Source organism: Ambystoma mexicanum, chromosome 10, assembly GCF_040938575.1.
Source record: "Ambystoma mexicanum isolate Mex_15411 chromosome 10, UKY_AmexF1_1, whole genome shotgun sequence".
NCBI classification, from domain to species: Eukaryota; Metazoa; Chordata; class Amphibia; order Caudata; family Ambystomatidae; genus Ambystoma; species Ambystoma mexicanum.
In genome coordinates this window covers 847,669,295-847,688,637 of record NC_090932.1, presented here as the reverse complement: position 1 = coordinate 847,688,637, position 19,343 = coordinate 847,669,295, and the positions used below count along the sequence as shown (strand labels likewise).

General features: G+C 42.5%; 1 protein-coding gene across 1 annotated transcript in view; it reads left to right on the top strand.

Annotated features, from left to right (window-relative positions):
- LOC138491791 (transient receptor potential cation channel subfamily V member 6-like) overlaps positions 1-19,343 on the top strand; it is a 372,724-nt gene that overhangs the window by 82,457 nt on the left and 270,924 nt on the right. The gene's annotated exons all lie outside the window — the stretch shown is intronic.

Genomic DNA, 19,343 nt, shown 5'->3' with positions numbered 1-19,343 from the left:
CACACATTGTCATTTTTAATATCTGTGTAAACTAAGTAATACAATGTAGTTGATATAGTCTCATGCACTGTCTCCTATCATTGAACACATGTATGTATGTTTCTGGAGTTTGGTAAAGCCCTTATACACCACCAAGGGGGTCTATTGCAGCTAGGCAACAGCAATGTGGGGGACAAATTATTAAGGAGTGGAGGAAAATTGAACAGATTTAAGATAATTCCTTTAAAAAAAACCAAAGATTTAGATGAAGATCAGACTGGTAAAGGCATTTGATTCCATTCCTTTGGGGTAAGAACCTAAATATGATTCCTTCTTTGCAGGATATCAAAAAGCGTGGACTATTCAGGAGACATAGAAGAGATGAGCCAAGGTTGCGAGAGGGTTGGGTTCTGCAAGGAGTTTAGAGATTTTCAATTAATCTGCTTTTACCCTGTCAGTGACTTCTTATTCATTTTAATCTGACTTTTTTGCTATCGACTTCTGTGCATTTTTTTTGTATTGTTCACTGTCCTGTAGCGCCCTCACGCCTTCGGGTCTATGGCCGCGCTATACAAATAATATAAAGTAAAGTAAAGAAAAGAAGGGCCTCGAGAATAGAAACAGAGGTGCAAAATAGAGAAGAGTGTCATTTGCTGAATGGGAACCAGTAGAGCTTTTTAAGGGCAGAAGAAATGTGGTTTTACTCCATAAGAACAGGAATGAGCCAAGCAGCATTATTCTGGACACATTGTAACTGAGATGAGATGGAGCTAGGTAGGCCCAAGTATAGGACTTTTCCATAGTTCAACCATGATTGAATAAGAGGAGTTACCATCTCAGGATGTGAACATGGGAGAAAGCTGGGGAAATAGGTGCTGTTGGTGTAAGGAAAAGGAGTTAACAGAACTTATTTGGGGAAGCAAAGAGAGATCCTGGACAAATGTAAAACGGGGATTGCATAGGGAATAGATTGGAGGATGAAAAGGGGGGAGGGGTGATGGCCACAAGTTGGAGGACCAGTTGGAGGTGTGGGGGGCTCTGAATACCAAAACTTTAGTCTACCAGAATTTAATATAAGGGAGGTACGGGTTGTCCTGTTAGCATCTTCTAACGCACAAGACTGGAAGCATTTCACTCCAGGGTCAGCATCAGTGCAGATAAGAACCTCAGTATTGTCTGCATAGGTAAAGAAATAGAAGCCAAAGAATTCAATTAGATTAAACAAAGGAGAAAGAGAGGACCCTTGAGTAATTCTACAAGCAAAGGCAAGAAAGAAGTAGTGAAGGAGGGGAAGACACTGCTTGAGCATGTTTGGAAAGAAAGGAGACGATCCAATCAGAGCACTCTCCAGAACCTATGTCGCTAAGATGCAGTCGGCCAAGATGGAGCAGTCCATCATATACAAGGCAACAGAGAGATCAGGGAGGACCAAGAATGCTGACTGATTTGATCAGATTCATGGAGAAGGAGTAAGAGAAATAAGATGGAAAATGGAAGACAGAAGTAAGTCTGAGGAGAGGTTTCTTTTTTTATTCAAAGGATATTTAATCGGTTTTAAATGAGTTGGTAACACAGCCTGTGGAAAGAGAAAGGTTACGAGTGTGCAGCCGGAAGAGTGCATTACAAGAGGAAGAAAAGGGACAATGTTTATGGGGCAAGCATCAAGCAGGGAATTCGACTTGATGCTTTGGATTTGCTGAAGAAGATCCTCTCTTGTGATAGGTGTGAAAGGCTTAAGAAGACCGCGAATATCAAGAAATTAACTGGACTGCAATAGTTGACTTGGCGGGTAGGCTGGCAGGGACTCAGAACTTTGAGGTTGAAATAGGCCCCAAGATGCGTACACATGTCAAGCGAACACTCGAATGGCACAGGAAGCGATGGTGGATTCTAAAGTACTTTACTAGCTGAAATGATGTCCCTTTTGTTTACCCGGGGAATTGAAAATTCTAGTAAAAAATGATTCATTTGAAAGAGTGTGTATTTCAGTTAAAAGGCTGTGGGGTTCCAGCTAAACTGAACCCTGTACGGGGGTGGTATTGCTGCAGATCCCACATACTGCAATCAACCTTTGATCTCTTTAAAACATTTTCACCTACCACAACATTTTCAACGATTGCATAGGGACTCAATTTGATTCCTAAATCATCCATTAACACTGCTAAAATGATACGAATAGTAGTTGCTCAATATCAGAACAGTTCAATATTCCTAACGTCATTCCATTTCCCTTATATTTGTTATAACAAATCGTTCCACTTAGAGACAGACATCAACATGACGTGGTAGAAAGTTGATCAGCCAATAAGTGTTGGGTGCCTTTTCCAGTGCTTCCAAGGTTGATCTACCAGGAGGAGCCTCTAGTTAGTGAAAAATGAGTCGAATACAAATTCCTTTACAGGACAATACTTAAGAGCTTAAATGCATCGGAAAAGGAATAGTACATGATTTGCATCAATAAGACCCCCCTTGAAAAAGTACAAATGTAATTGGAAAATGAATAGAATTCCAGAATCTCTGTGGTAATTAGTCCTTTGACGCCCAGAGGAGCGAAACATGTGTCGTCGGATCAACCTTGTGCCACGTCATATAAATATTTGGTCAATTTATGAATAATAAATCCTGCACTGGCTTTTTCTACCATTCATTGGGACTCTGTGGGGCACATCTGACTGATCCCTATGCGCCCCGTCCCGTGAAGGGGCCTGTGCTTTCTTACACCTGTCTGGTGCAGCCTTTGTTGTGGGTATGTCTGGCCTATTGAATGGGCACTGCAGTGCAGGCCTTCAGGCATTTTCCTGAGTACTTGTTTCCACTACATCAGTAATATGTTTTTGCTATAATGGTAAGTAAACAGAGTTGCATTATATCATCATGTTGGTATCCTAAGAAGAGCACCACATTTCCTCCATAATGGTGGTGAATATGTCAGTTGAAGGGCCGTTAACCTTATTGGAACTGTAAGAACATGAGGACATATTGCTCCTTTATTGCAGGGGCTCTTTCCCTTATTCTTTGCCCCAGTATTTTGGTTTAAAAAGCGTACCAAAATGCCACATGTATACCGCTGTACCAGCTGCTGTCCATCTTCTCTCCAGTAGTCACTCAACATGAGCCATGTTGCTGCACATGCATGCTCTGTCCACAATCGGCACTCTCGCTTGCGTCCGCAATGATGGACTAGTGGATAAAACACCCACCTGCGGGTAGCACAAGACATGAAATTTAAGATTTGTGTCTCCTCCAGTCGACCAATCATCTTGTATTTTTTGTTTGTGTCGCAGTAATTTTTTTGCGTCGCAATCAGACAGTGGGCCTCATTGTAACGGTTCCGGTAAGCTTACTTGCAACGTTGTTTCCGGACTGGCACACTACAACTCTGCCGGGCGGCTGCCCTCCTGCACGCACAGTTTTCACAGGACCACCAGCACCATTAACAACAGTGCTGGTGCTCCTGTGTCCCCATTCCCATAGAATCCTTTGGGAGTGTAAGGGAAAGGGGACTAACGAAATTACCGGCGCCTGACTTCCCGGCCGACGGACTTGGAATAGCCCGGTGGCACCAGGAAGTCAGACGCCAGTAATTTTGTACGGCTCCGTCAGCAACCCGCTAGTAGCAACGGCAGGGTTACCGCCAGACCCCTAATGAGGCCCAGTGTATTTTACATTTGTTACTCACAGGAGGCGTTCATGATGCATCTATGATTTGTGTAGCAGTCACATTAACACACCGAGCACTCTTTGGCAACATGCAATCAAATACATTGTGCACTTGGAGACAAAAGCTATGCAACTTATTATTTAATCTGACTGTGGGATGGACCATGTTTTGCAGATAATCTTTCTGCGCTTGTATCGAATCATAGAATGAATGCAATGCTCTGGAAAACATATTTGCTCATATTTGTCCGGAAAGGTCTCTGGATGTCGCAGGGACTTTGCCTTTGGCACTAAAACTGGGCAGGGGCTTCTTTACATTATTTTTAAACCACAATAATACTGGATAAAGTAGCATTAGATGTAAAAGAATTCTTGTTACTTAGGAAATAAGTGTGTGGAAGTTGTACATGTGTGCAGGAAGGATTGGAGTGGCGTGCGTGTGTGTGTGTGTGTTTGTGTGTGAAGGCTTTATGTGTGGTGCTAGTGTCCAATTTGTTATTGGGGCATGGGAGTGTTTATATGACCAACTATCACAGGCAATGTCACAAAGCTCCACAAAGAGCGTAGCTGCTTTGTGATAGGTTGGTGCTGATTAATTAAGCACATGACTTCAGTGGCATCAGAGTGCTGCCTCCTTTGTACGAGTGCGGGCCATAATCGAAGGGTGACTCCTTGGAATTTCAGGGTATGGCCAATAATAGCATGGTGCCGTCCTGCCTGCCAAGGAGCTGCAATACATAGTGAAGGTCAGTGTGCTGTCAGTATATGTAAGGGTGGCTTCAGGGTGCTGCAAAACATATAGGTTTGCTGGACAAGATTCCCACATACTGTCATTACTATCAAAGTACTGCTTAAGATGCCTGGCTCTGTTATGAAATAAAATATACAGGGCGCATTACAGTTTAGTTTATAACACGCTCAATACCCAGAGGTTTCTAAGCGTGGACCCGGGGGTCGAACGTGTGTTGCTCTGTGTCGTCCTGCTTCCAAGGCGAGCATGTTGCCCCTGAGCTATCCTACCGGGACCATGATGGTATAGAAGTATATGAAATGTTGACTCGAAACACACCTTTCTTAAAATACCATAAATCACACAATTCAGAGAACTCCAGGGAGGCTCTGATTACTTTTTTGTATCTCAATGAATTACCAATTAATTAATTGTGTTAATTTACTCATCTCTCACCTCTGAATCCTCCTAATGGGATTTCAAACAGGTCCTATGGTCCTCGGGAATCCCCCCTACTCCAACACACCTGCCGCACAATATTCCCAACCACATTTCAGAAGACCATAGCAATCCTCCAACTCCAAGCCTTGTTTGAAGGACAATTATCGTCTTGATGACCACCAGGCAAAGGTCTCCCCATTCCGATGCATGCATCTGTAATCGGCTCCATGGTAGGTGGGCTGATAATGCAGATGTCAGGAGTCTAGGTGCTCTTTGGTCTCCATCATTGGACACCATCACTCAGCACATGCTTCTCTCCTGACTGTCATTCTCCTGCATTCAAGTTTCACGTGATCGTGATATGCAGATGTACTGCTTCGCTCACTGTCGCAAGGCATTTTGGTATTCTCCTCCCAATCGGATCCAAAACAGAAAACGCATAATCCCCAGCGGCTCTTCGCTCTCTGTAGTTCTATCATTGTAGATCTCCAAACATTGAACTTCTCATTAGCTGCTTTAGAAGCTCTTTCTGTTCATATGCCAATGATACCCAGATCCAGGTGTCAATGGACAAAGAAAACTTGACCTCAGGTCCAACCTCTTATGCAAATGCATGCCAGACATCCACCATTGGATGGACAGAAAGTTGCTAAAACTCAATGGAGATAAAACAGAGGTTATTATTATCAATTACAGCCCCAAACCTAGGTCTTCCTTCATCCGGTCTGCAACCCTTAGCCTTTGCTTTTAGAATTCAACTGTATCAAAAGCCTAGACATCCTCCTTATTTATTTATTTTGTTTATTGGTTATTTGTAATGCACCTATACACAAGTGTTTCAAGGCACAACAAGGCTGGGGGGACCGGGAAACAAGGACAAACAGGAAATAATCATACTAGGCCTTGTAATATTCCGATCATGCAAGTGCAGTAACGAGAAGTGCAGAGCAGAGGTAAGGGGCAAAGTGCATGAGCAGGGCAGAAGGGCCTGTGGGAAGGCAAGTGCCAGTGAGGTCAGGTGTACGGAGTCAGGGAAGCAGAGAGTTCAGAGTGTGATGCCAAACTCGCAATACCCAAACACATAAACATGCTTTTCTCATCTCTGTGTCCTTGTGAAGATACAACCTTTCCTGAAGTTTCCCACAAGGTAACCATTATTGATGCCTTAAATTCTTCCAGGCTTGACTATGGCAACAGTGCTTTTCAAGGACTATGATTGTTTCTTGTCTGCAGGAGCCCCATATCAGAATGCTGCAGCCGAAAACTTGCTGCACCTCAGAAGAAGCAAACTCTACTGTTCCACACTTTTATGCTTTCAATGGTTACCAGTTGTCCAACCTATAAAATGTGAGTCCATGTGCACCACCCAGTGTGCTTTTGGCATGCCTGGAATACAGTGAACTCACACTATTAACAGTACATGCCCTCAATAAGCCGTTGTTCTTCTAGAAATCTCATAGCTGCTGCTTTCTTCTGAGGCTCACAGTAAGGCAGGTGGGATTTTGTGGCTTTGGCAACTACTCTCTGGATTTCTCTCCCAGATCCAAAATATGCATTACCCCCCGATTTTCCAAAGATTGGTGAAGACCTCCCCTCCCTTACCAATTATCTCTTGATCATTGCACAAAAGGACACACTTAGAGGGGAAGGGTGTGAGGAGAAAATGCTAATAACATTAATTCTAACCAAATGTTGCTTGCCAGTGGCAGCTGTTGACATTTTACAGTGGATGGCATAGATATTTTCAAAAATGTTAATGAGCTACTGACTGCAATGAAGGACCTAAACCAACTGGGTTGTGTTAAGGATTCCAATTGGGCGTCACACACTGGACCAGGACACTTGGTGTTAGCCTGGGATGTGGTGCTCAATAGGAATGCTTTTTCTTTAATTTCAATGAATTCAAATTGAGCCGGTACCCGACCCATCTCACACCCCCTTTTACAAATACCCTGGGTCACAATGGACCATGAGCCGGGCTGGTTGGTGAAAATACAATGTTTATTTATTTTTAAAATTAACAAAAATCACACAAATTTTAATATTGGGCAGCAATCACCAATGGGGTGATAATGACAATGGAAATGGAAGCAATGCACTTGGTTAACCTTCTAGTAGAACATATCCCAAGCACAAATGAACAGGAGCACTTTTTGAATTAGGATAGATAGCACCCAAGTTAAGGTTTCCCCCTGCAATGTTCCCTCTCCCCACAAATAATCAAATTCTGAGTGTATAGAAAGAAGCAGCAGGTAGTCAGGGATAAGAGGCAGCAAAGAGAATCCGACCTTCCCTCACAAAATCAAATCCAAAAACAGATTTTAAACCCTTTGCAAAGACATAAAATGACACTCGGATTTTGAAAAATAATGAATTTTATGTGTGTTAAATATCGATATACATATGTTTTATCACAGTATTAGTGATGTTATCTCACTATCAACCAACAGGTATGGTATCACAAAAGCATACGGTTCACAAAACAGATTAAAATTGAAAACCCAGTGCAGCTGAATTCACACATGGAGAAGTTGCATTTTTTTCTAGTTTGCAGTTTTAAATGCAAAAACCTTTTTTTCAAAAGACAGGTGAAAAACACTGAATTGGAATGCGGTTTTTGGGCAGGGCTATAGATGCACAGCACAGGGATGATATAGAAGTGAAAGGAGGGCTATAGCTGGTGAATTAAGAGGGATTTGGAAGGTAGAATGAGGTTCGTTTTTAGGAAAATAGAGCAGTTCAAAAGAGAAAATCAGTTTTAAAAATGAAAGGCAAAGTTTACTTAAACTAATTTATTTAGACTATATTGTTAAAGAAAGCCACAGTACATTCACAGATTGATTCGTGACGTCAACCTTTTCCCGCCGTGTCCTGATCTATGTGGGAATTAATTTAAATTACTCCAAATATTACTAATGAGTTATTAGATGAGCTGAAGGAAAGAATTGCGCTAACACTAGGAAACAAGAGCAGGGTGCCCAGAAAATTAAACAGTCTAGACAAGTTATCAGGGTAGTTGCTTACAGAGTGACACAATGACAAAAGTCCAGATGGGGTAGACTGTGTTATGGGATGGGGGATACTCACAGTCCACTCTTAAATTTGGGATTAGGAACAGTCAACCGGGTTCTGGACTCCAGGGCTTGTGTCACCAGGTGGCGGTAGACTCTCCTATCAGAACAGCTGGGCCTGTCTGGTCACCAGATAATCAGGACAGCTGGATGGCAGGGTTGCAGAGGGCATGCAGTTAGTGGGCAAAAAGCCAGTCTGGTTTCAGGATGCTTCCCAAAAGAACACCACAGCTTTTTCCTTTGTTTAGTGGGATTTTTTTAGTGGGATCTCTGGATTGAGGCCTTGCTGGGATGGTCTGCAATGCTTTGGCCTTGCAGTGGATTCTGGAATCAGCTATGCTTTGGCTTTGCAGTGGGATCTGGAATCAGCTATACTTTGGCTTTGCAGTGGGATCTGGAATCAGCTATGCTTTGGCTTTGCAGTGGGATCTGGAGTCTGCCAAGATGAATGTAGAAGATCAGGAACGCAGGTGCAGGAAATTCAGGAAAGAGTCTGTCTAGAGTTTTGTCAGCCACCCTTTTTATAGAGCATGGTGACATCATAGAATTATACAGCAGGCTTAACCAAGCACGCCTCTAAACAACTGGATTGGTCAGGGGAGATAGTTACCATCTTCCTCCCAGCTGGTTGGGTTACAAGGGCATGAGGTCAGATTTATTATGTGAGTTTTACAATGTCCAGAACCTCCCACAGTTACTTTAGTGACAATTCAGTTTTGCCATAAATGGCACATTTGTACAGTTGGAGCATCTTAACAAATGACATCAATAGGTTACATATTTTCTGCAGAACATGCCAGTCCAACTCCACAATTTGTAAGACATTGGTCCTCATTACGAGTCCGGCGGTAACTGAGCCGGAAAAACTGGCAGGTTACCGCCGGACTCTTATTACCATTCCACCTCCGTGATTCCTGGAATTACCCGGGCATTATGACCCTGGTGACCCGGGAATTCCGGAGGCAGAATTCAGTAAATCCCCATTCCCATTGAGTCCTCAACGGACTCAATGGGGAAGTGGAAACACCGGCACCATCTCGTGATGGTGCCGGTGTTTCCACGTCCGCCTGCAGGCGGGTGGTGTTAAACCCACCGGGTCAGACCTGGCGGGAATGACACCTCTGCCTGCAGGACTTGAGATCACCCGGTATGGAAACAATGGTGGCGGCAGGTTTAGCACCACCGTTATTTCCATACCGGGTGATTCGTAATGAGGCCCATTGTTTTTCCCTTCTAATAATGTTCAGTCATTTTTAGTGTGAAATATTCAGCCTAAAATTCTATAACTTTACACGTGTGTATGGATTATCATCATGCACGTCAGTATTGAATTTTACATTGGCATCATGTACACGTTCCTTTGAATACCCTATTCATTGCCATTTCTGGTCCCTATATGGCAGTGAAGGCTACAATGTCTTAAATTAAAACCCACAAAATTACATTAAAACTGAACTTTTTACATTCCTGCGAATTTCTGTTGAAAAAATAAGTTATCAAAGTTTCTTAATAAAATAGTCTTTTGAAACAAATGGGCATCCGTTGTCCTTCACTGGGACAATTTCTTTCTCTTCAGCTACCTCCAACTGTCACTCCAGCCCAGTGTGGGCAGGGGTTTTCCCAGTTTGATTGAGGGTTTATGGGCGCTTCCACTTCACAGGTTGGTGTCCTGCAGCTTCCATTGTAAGAGGCCTCAGCCCAGATGAAAGTCTGCCAAAGTAGCAATTATCGCTTGTGTGTTTTAGCATCTACTGTGTGGGGCCTTCTCTTGCTGGCAACCCCCAAGCAGAAACCTGTTTGGGCTGATTTCCCCCACTGCAACCAAAGCAATTTAATTCCTTATTTTATTTTTTATTTATTTTTGTTATAAATCAGAATAAAGCCTGTTGAATACGATCTCCCATGTATGTTTAACAGTACAAGACCCCTTCACATTGGTAGATAAGGGCAGAACCTTATCCAACATACACCTTTAAACAAGTATTTTTCTTAGTTTGCAAAAGTACATTTTAAACGTGTGGTGACTACATTTTCCCTGCAAATTCGATTTATTTTTTCCATCTGAATTCCCACATTGTTTTCTAGCCATAGTTAGTTTCTGGTATGCAGCAATGGGTTAAAACACAGATGCACTGAAATTGACATAGACCCAGAAAGCCAGGGCCTTTTTGACGCATTGATCCTTGACATTTTGTAGCCAAAAAGTAGAGCATTTCCTGTGTAGTTGAAGTAAAGCTTCTTTTGATTTCTTCATATCTGAACATCAGCCTGTCATTCAGGAATACTGCTCTTATCTGCTTAGATCACAATGTGAATGTGGAGGGGCATGGCACCGTCTCATTAATAAAATGATTGCGATGAGCAACAGAGGAAAAAGAGCATCAAAGTGGCATCATTTTTAAATGTAAATATTTCCTTTTTTCCATGGGAACTTTGGGCTTGCAGCAAAGCAGAGCTGCTTTTTTACTCCCCGTCCTTTGTACATGTAAGATCACACTGGCAAGCTTTCTCAGTCTGCCCCCTTGTTCCATCCTGCCCAATTTGTGCTTGCCAAGATGGTGCAGCCATCTTTTTGTAGCTGAAAACACAGTTTTGCCGTGAGGCAGTGGTACTCCCAGGAGCCAGCACAGCCATTCTGCTGCTTCTGCTGAAGTGCAGCTTGGTTATGGAAGGGAGTACAGCTGAGTGGGTAAATATATCCCACAGGGTAAGGGATATTAGAGCTTAAGACATTTTTCAGAGTAATTTATTCAAATGTTGCAATTTTACTGAAGGTTTCTTGTTAACAAATGACTAAAACCCATACAATTTCAAAACAGTTCTGTAGAGTAACATATGAATAATTCCAACCGCTGGCAAATCAAGAACTGTGTACAACAGCATTTTACAAAACATTTTCATGTCTCTGCCAACAATATATGCCAGGACTGCCACAGTAAATCACGGTGATCTCAGGGCTGCCCTCAGATCTCTGTACTGTAAAATAGCCCACCTCTCAAGAAGTGAATGAACGCTGTCATTAAACCAGGTTTATTTCACAATGACTGCTGGGAGAGAGGCTAGACAACTCCTTGGAGATTGAAGTAACCTGAGCCTCCATGAACCACAGAACAGATACAGTATATATACATTTCCAGAACACTTAACACACTACCACAATTCCCTCATGTTCCTTTACAAGTAATTACCCAAAATACAAATACAAGTTGGCCCTATACAATGAAATCTAATCCCCACAATCTCATTGACTGCCTTAACTATGGCAACATCCCCCTAGACATACAATTTCATGGCATTGCAAGTACACACGCAACCCTCTTCTTTGGTTTCTTAATACAAGACAGACAGCCCTAACTTGGCATACAATACATTTTTAGTACAGTTTCCACTTGGTCACAGACCTGCAGTGCTAATTGTGACATGCATGGTTTATGTATGGCCACTTTATCAGGCTATAGAGAGCTGACGAAAGGCTCTACTGATCAGGCACTAACTCGTTTCTCTGAGCACTCTGACACTCTGGATATTCATTCTTGGCGTCCTCTCACATTTTCATTGTGCGCAACCACCAGTTCAATCCATTTGGCCTTTGTTACCATTATAATCTTTGTCCTAATCTATTTGACATTCTCATAGGCCTGCCTTCATCTCTGCTCCCAGTCACCCTTTTACAGTTTAAGCCACTAACCCTAGATTGACGGTGCCAGGCGGCTGATGCTTCTTTGGCCACTCGCTCACCAATTTCCATGACAAACCCTGGAACAATACTCTTCATTCAATTTCAAAACCAAATAGCCATTCACATGTGGTTGCACCTGTCTTTCTGCCAACTGATACTTTCTCCCTCGGCCAGCCAGTTTTCCTAATCAAGAATGTGTGCATGTTTATTCTTTATGTACGAGTGTTCAAAACTACGGCATCCACTCATAATGCATTCCCCATTCAGGAGCCTTTTTCCACTTCATATAAAGCTTCTGTGCTTTAAATCTCATCGTAATGAGGTGCACAATGTGCTCCCATATTATATTCACACAATTTTTGTTGCTACATGTATGCAAATCTAAAATGTATTACACTTGACACAAGATAACACTAAAAGTAACCTTTAGCAAACCTCAACTATTCTAAATACATGCAAAAGTACAACATTGTAACAATATCACATCTATTTCTTAACATTAATATAGTGCACTTAACGTGAATTTCTCTTTCCTATTGGGATACAATTGATCTACTCCAACTTTGGCGCCTGGTGAATTTGTAACTGGAGGGGCAAAAATATTTGCCTAAAATATGCATTAGTGGCCAAGCATAGCGAGTGAGCCTGAACCATCCAATGGAGATTGGGAGAGATGGGGGGTCCAAACTCGAGAAAATCTTTTGAATGATGGGTTAAAATTGTCCAAATACAGCACACTTTCCAGCAAAAATCGGGTAAGAAGTCAGTTTGCAATTGGTTTTGTAGGGAATCTCATGAAAATCCAATCGATGCGAGTCACCACAGTTCATAGAAGCAATTCCCCACGCATTTTCATGCCTTTACCCACAAAATATGCTAGTATAAAACATACTTTCACGCTGGCTCGGTCCATGCATTTGCATGCTGGCTGCGCCATTATATGCCAGTATTCTCATATTAAAAAATACTCTGGTTTGCTTTTGCATAATGCTAGCAATTATTATATAATAAACAGGTCTAAGCTGGCTCTGCCAATGTATGCCAGTATCACTATGTAAGAACATACTTCTGTTGGCTTTGCCATTAAAAATTCCATGCCACAATCAGAAATGATGTGCAAACTGGCTGCACCAAATGCTCATCATGCTTGATTTATTGTGAATGCTGTGATAAATCTCAGGTATTTGCCCCTTGCCCCAAGAGGGCCCCCCTTTCCTCCGTGAGGCTAGGCAGGTGAGCAAACTCTGGAAAATGCTCCCTAGGGATTGTGGCAAGTGGGACCTCACCAGGAGAGACGCCCTCTTCGTAGACGAGGACTTCGGTTCCTCTGAGGAACTTCCTACACCAACACATTGAAATTAATTATTGGGACTACTTGATAGGACGAGTTGGACGTGGTGGGCACAACGAGCCAAGAACAATGCTGATATCACTAGTGAAGAGAGGTTGGCTCACATCCAACCAGCAGCACCAGTGAGGAGAAGGAGGCTGACGCGCACCCGACAACGTGAAGGTGAGAATCCGACAGAGAGAGAGAACAGTCCTAAGCGAGAGCCAAGCCCAACCACCAGCCCCTACCAAGTATGAGGTACGGTTGGGCTGGGAGAAGCGGGAGGCCTACAGGACATTGCTTTCACTCTGAGACAACATTCCCCAGTCACATGAACGAGAAAGCAGGGCTAAAGTTATGTGATGGGAGCTGGAGACAAATAACGAGTGACCGAGAGAGGAAAGAGACTTATATGAAACTGTCACCTTGCCAAAGGACCTCGCCAAAGGACGAGTAATCAAATACACACAAAGTAAAGTACCAAGTATAAAGCTTAGACGAAATGTGCTGAGTTCGCACAAGTGTTGTATGACCAATATGCAACAAGATACTCAACTCAGAGCTGAAAATTCTACAGGAAAGGCACTTAATCAATACGGCTGGGCTATAACCAGCCCGATCAGAGACATTAGAAGACTCAGGACAGATGATAACAGAGGCATAGAAAGGGGTAGTGGAAACCCCAATCAAGTTCTCACAGATGGAAGGACTGGGAAGAAACCACAAGTAATGATCTCAGTATTAAGAAAGGTTATCTTGAAGAACATTATAAAAAGGAGACCACAGAAAGCATGAGAGAGAAAAGTGTTCTTGAGGATCTACCAGAGTTGGTCGCAGAGGCTAGCTGTACTATCAAGAGGGCATATCATTCAGGGCAATATTGATTGAAATTATTCCCATGATCTATTTTAATTAGTTAACATTAGTGGCAGGGCCAGATAGGATAGTTTGAACAGAGAATATATATTCTATTTGACTTCATGACAACGGACAAACACTGTTAGTTTCTTTAGGTAGGTAGGGTACTCCCTTTAGAGATAGGAAAAGTTAGGCCTTCTACTTCTAATTTTCATTAAAAGAAATTGGATCAAATCTTCCGAGTTTCCGACTCCTTCTTCAGACCCGCCACAATGCCCCGTAAAAAATGTAATGCCCCACTAAGAAATGACTAGCCTGGCTGCACCTAAATGCCAATCTAGCCAAATAAAACACACATAATGCTTGCTTTATCATAAATGGCCACTAAAACATGGCATCCATCAGTAAGAAATGGCTAGACCGGCTGTATCAAAGGGCCAGTCTAGCCACGTAAATAGACATATCATGCTTTTATCATCACAGATGCCCAGGAAACATTATCATGCCACAGTAAGCCATGGCTATGCTGCATATGGGGTTGTCGTGTGGTGACACACAATTTCGTTTTGCAGTGCACCTAAATGCCAGTCTAGCCACCTAATAGTTAACATGCTTGCTTGATCATAGATGTCCATTACAAAAAACTCCTGAGCATCCTACCGCCTCCCATGCCAAATTCAGTGTTTGGGCACTGCAAACACGAGCACACACATACACATTCACACACAACATTCACTTGCTCATTCACATGCCATCCATACACCATGCACTTGCTTATTCACACACACAGTCATACATGATACACACACTCATTATATGGTACAACGTCCTTTCATCGCCTGATTGTTCATCCTCAGGCATTTTAACGTGCACATTCCATTGAATTTTTTAGGGGGGGTGGGAAAGGGCAGATAAGGGTTTGGGTGGGTAGGCAATAGCAAACATAAGAGTGGGAAGGGGTTTGGGGGAATCCCCCGACCGCCCACCCCCCCAAAACGATGAGCTTTTTCAATGGAATGTGCACGTTAAAATGACTGGGGATGAAATTACAGGCGATGAAATGACATGGAAACACCCGCCACCGCCACCCCCACCTCTACCTCCTCCTCCTCCTCCTCCTCGAACCAGCCTTGTGGGGACTAACCTTTCCCAATGTTTTAAAAATATGCTAACAGAAGAAATATATTCAGAAAAAAGTACTAATATAGGATCCAGCTTCAAATGTGCAAAAATGCTAATTTTTAATCGCGTGTCCGGTACCATCTCTGTGGGGACCTGAACGCGTGTTACCATCCTTGTGAGGACTTAATTATTCTTATTTGGAATTGAATGTATCCCTATGCAAAAGCTAAATGTTTGTTTCATAGGCATCTTTGTAAATTGCACAATTCTATTTCTACATATGAGTACCTACCCACACCGTAGGTATACACAATAGATGGATTGTAATGGTGGTGTATTTTCCATAAGAACCTCACTAAACATTTCCTAAATCTGGCATGAGACCATATTACAAAAAACTCCAAGTGTGTCTGAAAGGAGAACTGGGGAACTGAAATATTAGGTGAATGGCTCAGCATCACACAATGTGGTCAGGTGGAGAAGCAAAGATTTGAATACAGGTTTCATTGTTTCACAGTCACCATCTTGTCCACTGAAACACATCTCTCTATGATTGGTCTGATGACGAATATGTTACAGTCCCCATTAAAATGGTGTTTGATGTGGGTGATGTTAAAGTCTGAATAGAGATTGTCTGTCATGATACTGATTTCAGATCCTCACAGAGATGGTTTGTACGAACAATCATGTTTAAGACAGCATTCCTATGTTGTTTTATAATACTGTTGTTAAAGACCACACAGAGTTGGTGTGTGATTAACATGATGATAAAGTACTAATACACATGGTGTTTGATGTGGGTGATGTTGAAGTCCCAGCAGAGATTGTATTTTGTGATACTGATATCCAGTTCCTCACAAAGATGGTATGTGATATTTATGTTAAAGTCCCCACAGAACTGGTGTGTGTTTATAATAACTTTAAAGTCCCCACAGTGATGGTATGTGATAATGATTTTAAAGTCCCCAGAGAGATGGTGTGTGATTAGCTTGATGCTAAAGTCCCCACAGAGATGGTGTGTGATTATCTTGATGTTAAAGTCTCGAGATATGTTGTGTTTGATGTTGGTGATGTTGAAGTACCAATATATATTGTATATATATATTGTATGTCATGATACTGATCTCCAGGTGCTCACAGAGATGGTGTGTGATATTTATGTTAACGTCCCCACAGAGATGGTGTGTGATTATCTTGATGCTAAAGTCCCCACAGAGATGGAATGTGATAATAATGATTTTAAAGTCCCCACAGAGATGGTGTGTGATTATCTTGATGTTAAAGTCTCCAGATATGTTGTGTTTGATGTTGGTGATGTTAAAGTATCAATATATATTGTATGTCATGATTCTGATCTCCAGGTGCTCACAGAGCTGGTGTGTGTTTATGATAACTTTAAAGTCCCCACAGTGATGGTATGTAGTAATAATGATATTAAAGTCCCCACTCAAATGGTGTCTGATTTTCTTGATGTTAAAGTCCCCACAGAGATGGTGTGTGATTATCTTGATGTTAAAGTCTCCATAGATGTGGTGTTTGATGTTGGTGATGTTGAAGTACCAATATATATTGTATGTCATGATACTGATGTCCAGGTCCTCACATAGATGGTGTGTGGTTTATGTTAAAGTTCCCACAAAGGTGTGTGTGGTAATGATGTTAAATTCCTCACATAGACAGTGTGTTATTTTCATGATGTTAAGGTTCCCATAGACATTGTGTGAAGTTGGGGATGTTAGTCCCAATAGAGATTCTGTGTCCTTATACTGATATTCAGGTCCCCACAGAGATGGTGTGTGATAATGGTGATTCTAAAGTCTCCCTTAAAGGGTAGTGTGTTAAAAATAGGACATACAAGTCTCCATAGAATTGTGTGTGTTTGGAAAAGGGGTGATGATGACAATGATGATGTTACAGCCCAGACAAAAAATGTTTTCTCTTGGTTCTGTTGCAGTCTGAACCGAGATTGTGTTTGTTAATAAGGATGTTGAAATCCCCACAGTAATTCTTTGTGATGAAAATGGTGTTACAGTCCACGTTGGGATGGTATGTGGTTATGATGATGTGAAGGAACCCACAGAGATGGTGTATCGGCCCTCACAGAGCCAGTGTGATTGAAAATGGCAATGTTGATATCCCCCAGATAACTTGAATGTGATATTGTTAAAATTCCCTCTGACATTGTGTGTGATATTGAAGCCCCTCTGAGATGGTGTGTGATAGTAATGGTGATTAGGTCCTCAAATGAATAGTGTGTGATAATGGTAATGTCAAAATCATTGCAAACATGGTGTTTTAAGTTTTGATTTCTCAGCATTGATAGCTTGTGATTATCTTGATGTTAAACTTTCAACAGAGATTTTGAGCAAGATGAGGAGTTTTGTGTCACAAGAGGTGTGGAGCGTAATAACAGGAAAGAAGAGAACAATGTAGTATAAGGCAAGATTCAGTGATCCACTATCATCAAATGAGCAAATAGACCATCTCTACTACAGAAAGTAGACCACATATTTGTAGCACTTGTTTGATGTTAGTTACATTTTCAAAATATATATACTATGTCATATTAGTGATGTCAAAGGATTATGCAAAAAGAGATAGCACCAACACCTTGAGCTAAACTAAGTTTATTTACACAGCCAAAATATAAGGAAAATAACAACATATAAGTTAAGTCTCTTGAATCACAGTCTCGGGCGTAAGAGTTTCCCTGCACACTTCTTCACCTACCACAGGGTCAGTGCCAAGGTTTATTCATCTGGCTTTAATGGGGTCCCACATTCTGCCAGTAGGCAATTTTGTTCTCTGATCTTCTGTCTGTAATTGCTGCCCAAGTAAACAGGTACATGTGGAGTGTCTCAGATGTGGTCAAGGAACACTGGGTTGGAGCACCTCTCGGATGGCAAGCCTTATTCTCCTGCCCCTCATCGTTACTCCTCTGCTTGTCCTTTACCTCGTGATTACTGTGCAATGGTCTCATTCCTCCTTTCACCATGGGTTTAACCCCTTCAGACTGGGATTTGCCCCTACCTCCTGCCTTGGGCCAAGATCACCCACTCTGTCCTTCATAGGCTGTATAACTATACCCTTTGTTACCTCCTCCAATGTTTCACTTCTGCCTCCTCCTGATCACCAACTTCTTCCTCCACCTCCTGTTGTACACCTCCAACCACTTCTTGCTCTTCATCTTCAACCGCTTTCTTTTGTTCATCTCCAGCCATCTCATGCCGTACACCTCCAGCCAACTCTTGCGGTACACCTCAAACCACACATGCTGTTATTTCTCCTCCTCTAGTGGCTCTCTCTCCTCCAATTCTTCCAAACACTATCCAATGGGTAATTGGCTGAAGTCCTGTGACTGGGTGTTAAATGATTGACTTGATTCAAATGGGGACCTGGGAGATTGGGTAAAGTTTGAATATTACAAAATACCCATCTTCAAATCCCTTTCACTTTGTGTGCCACACTGCAGACATCCTGGATGTGGCTGTTCTCCAGAGACCAGGTTTATGAGCAGTGAACAGGCATATCAATGGCAAACAATGACTAAAAAAACATTGGAGCATGGCACTGGTTTCCTGTCAGCTAGTGGCAACTTTGTGTTGCAGGAAACCATGTGTGGAGCCTCTTGAGTGAACAGGCTTTCTGGACAGATGTCAATGAGAACTGCAACATTGTAATTTTTACATTATTGGTCTGTGAACTGAGTGCATAGTGTCAAGACCTTGTGGTCCTTCATGTGTTATTTCCTGGCACACTATGTCAGAGCCTACAAAGTACGCTGGCGCTTGAGGCAAACATCTAGGAGCCCATTCCGATCTGGATATCACCACACATGAACATGAGAGAAGAAGTTCCTCTCTGGAAAAGGGATGCCATTGTCCGTTATTAATGGCATGAGGTCCTTTCCTTGAATAGAAGGATGCTTGTCTCTTGCAGAAGGGTTGTGACCAAGCAGTTCAGGCTGGACTGACCCTTTTGGTGTGGGACCAAGCCTGATTTTGCATATGGTCTTTCCCTTTTTATAATGGCTTGGCAGGCGAAGAACGATGTTCTGGAGGGTTGCCCAGAGAAATGCCAGATGTTAAGATTAACTCTAAACCTTCCATCACCCCTTTTGTTCTGCTATAGTTACCGTGAGTGGGACAGGTACGCTCAGACATGGGTCTCGTGCCTGTTGGGCCTAGAGACCCAAACAACTCCTCGCTGATTAGACCCAACAAGGCTCAAACATGTTTGCAGATGCTTGTGGTCTCGTGCAGAAGGGATGTGACCAAGCCGTTCAGGCTGGACTGCCCCCGTTGGGGTGGCACCAAACCCAATTTTGCATATGGTCTTTCCCCTTCTGTAATGGCTTGGCAGGCGAGGAAAGATGGTCTGGGGGGTTGCCCAGAGCAATGCCAGAGGTGAAGGTTAGTTCTAAACCTTCCAGCCATCACCCCTTTTATTTTGCCATGATGGGTGTGGGGAATG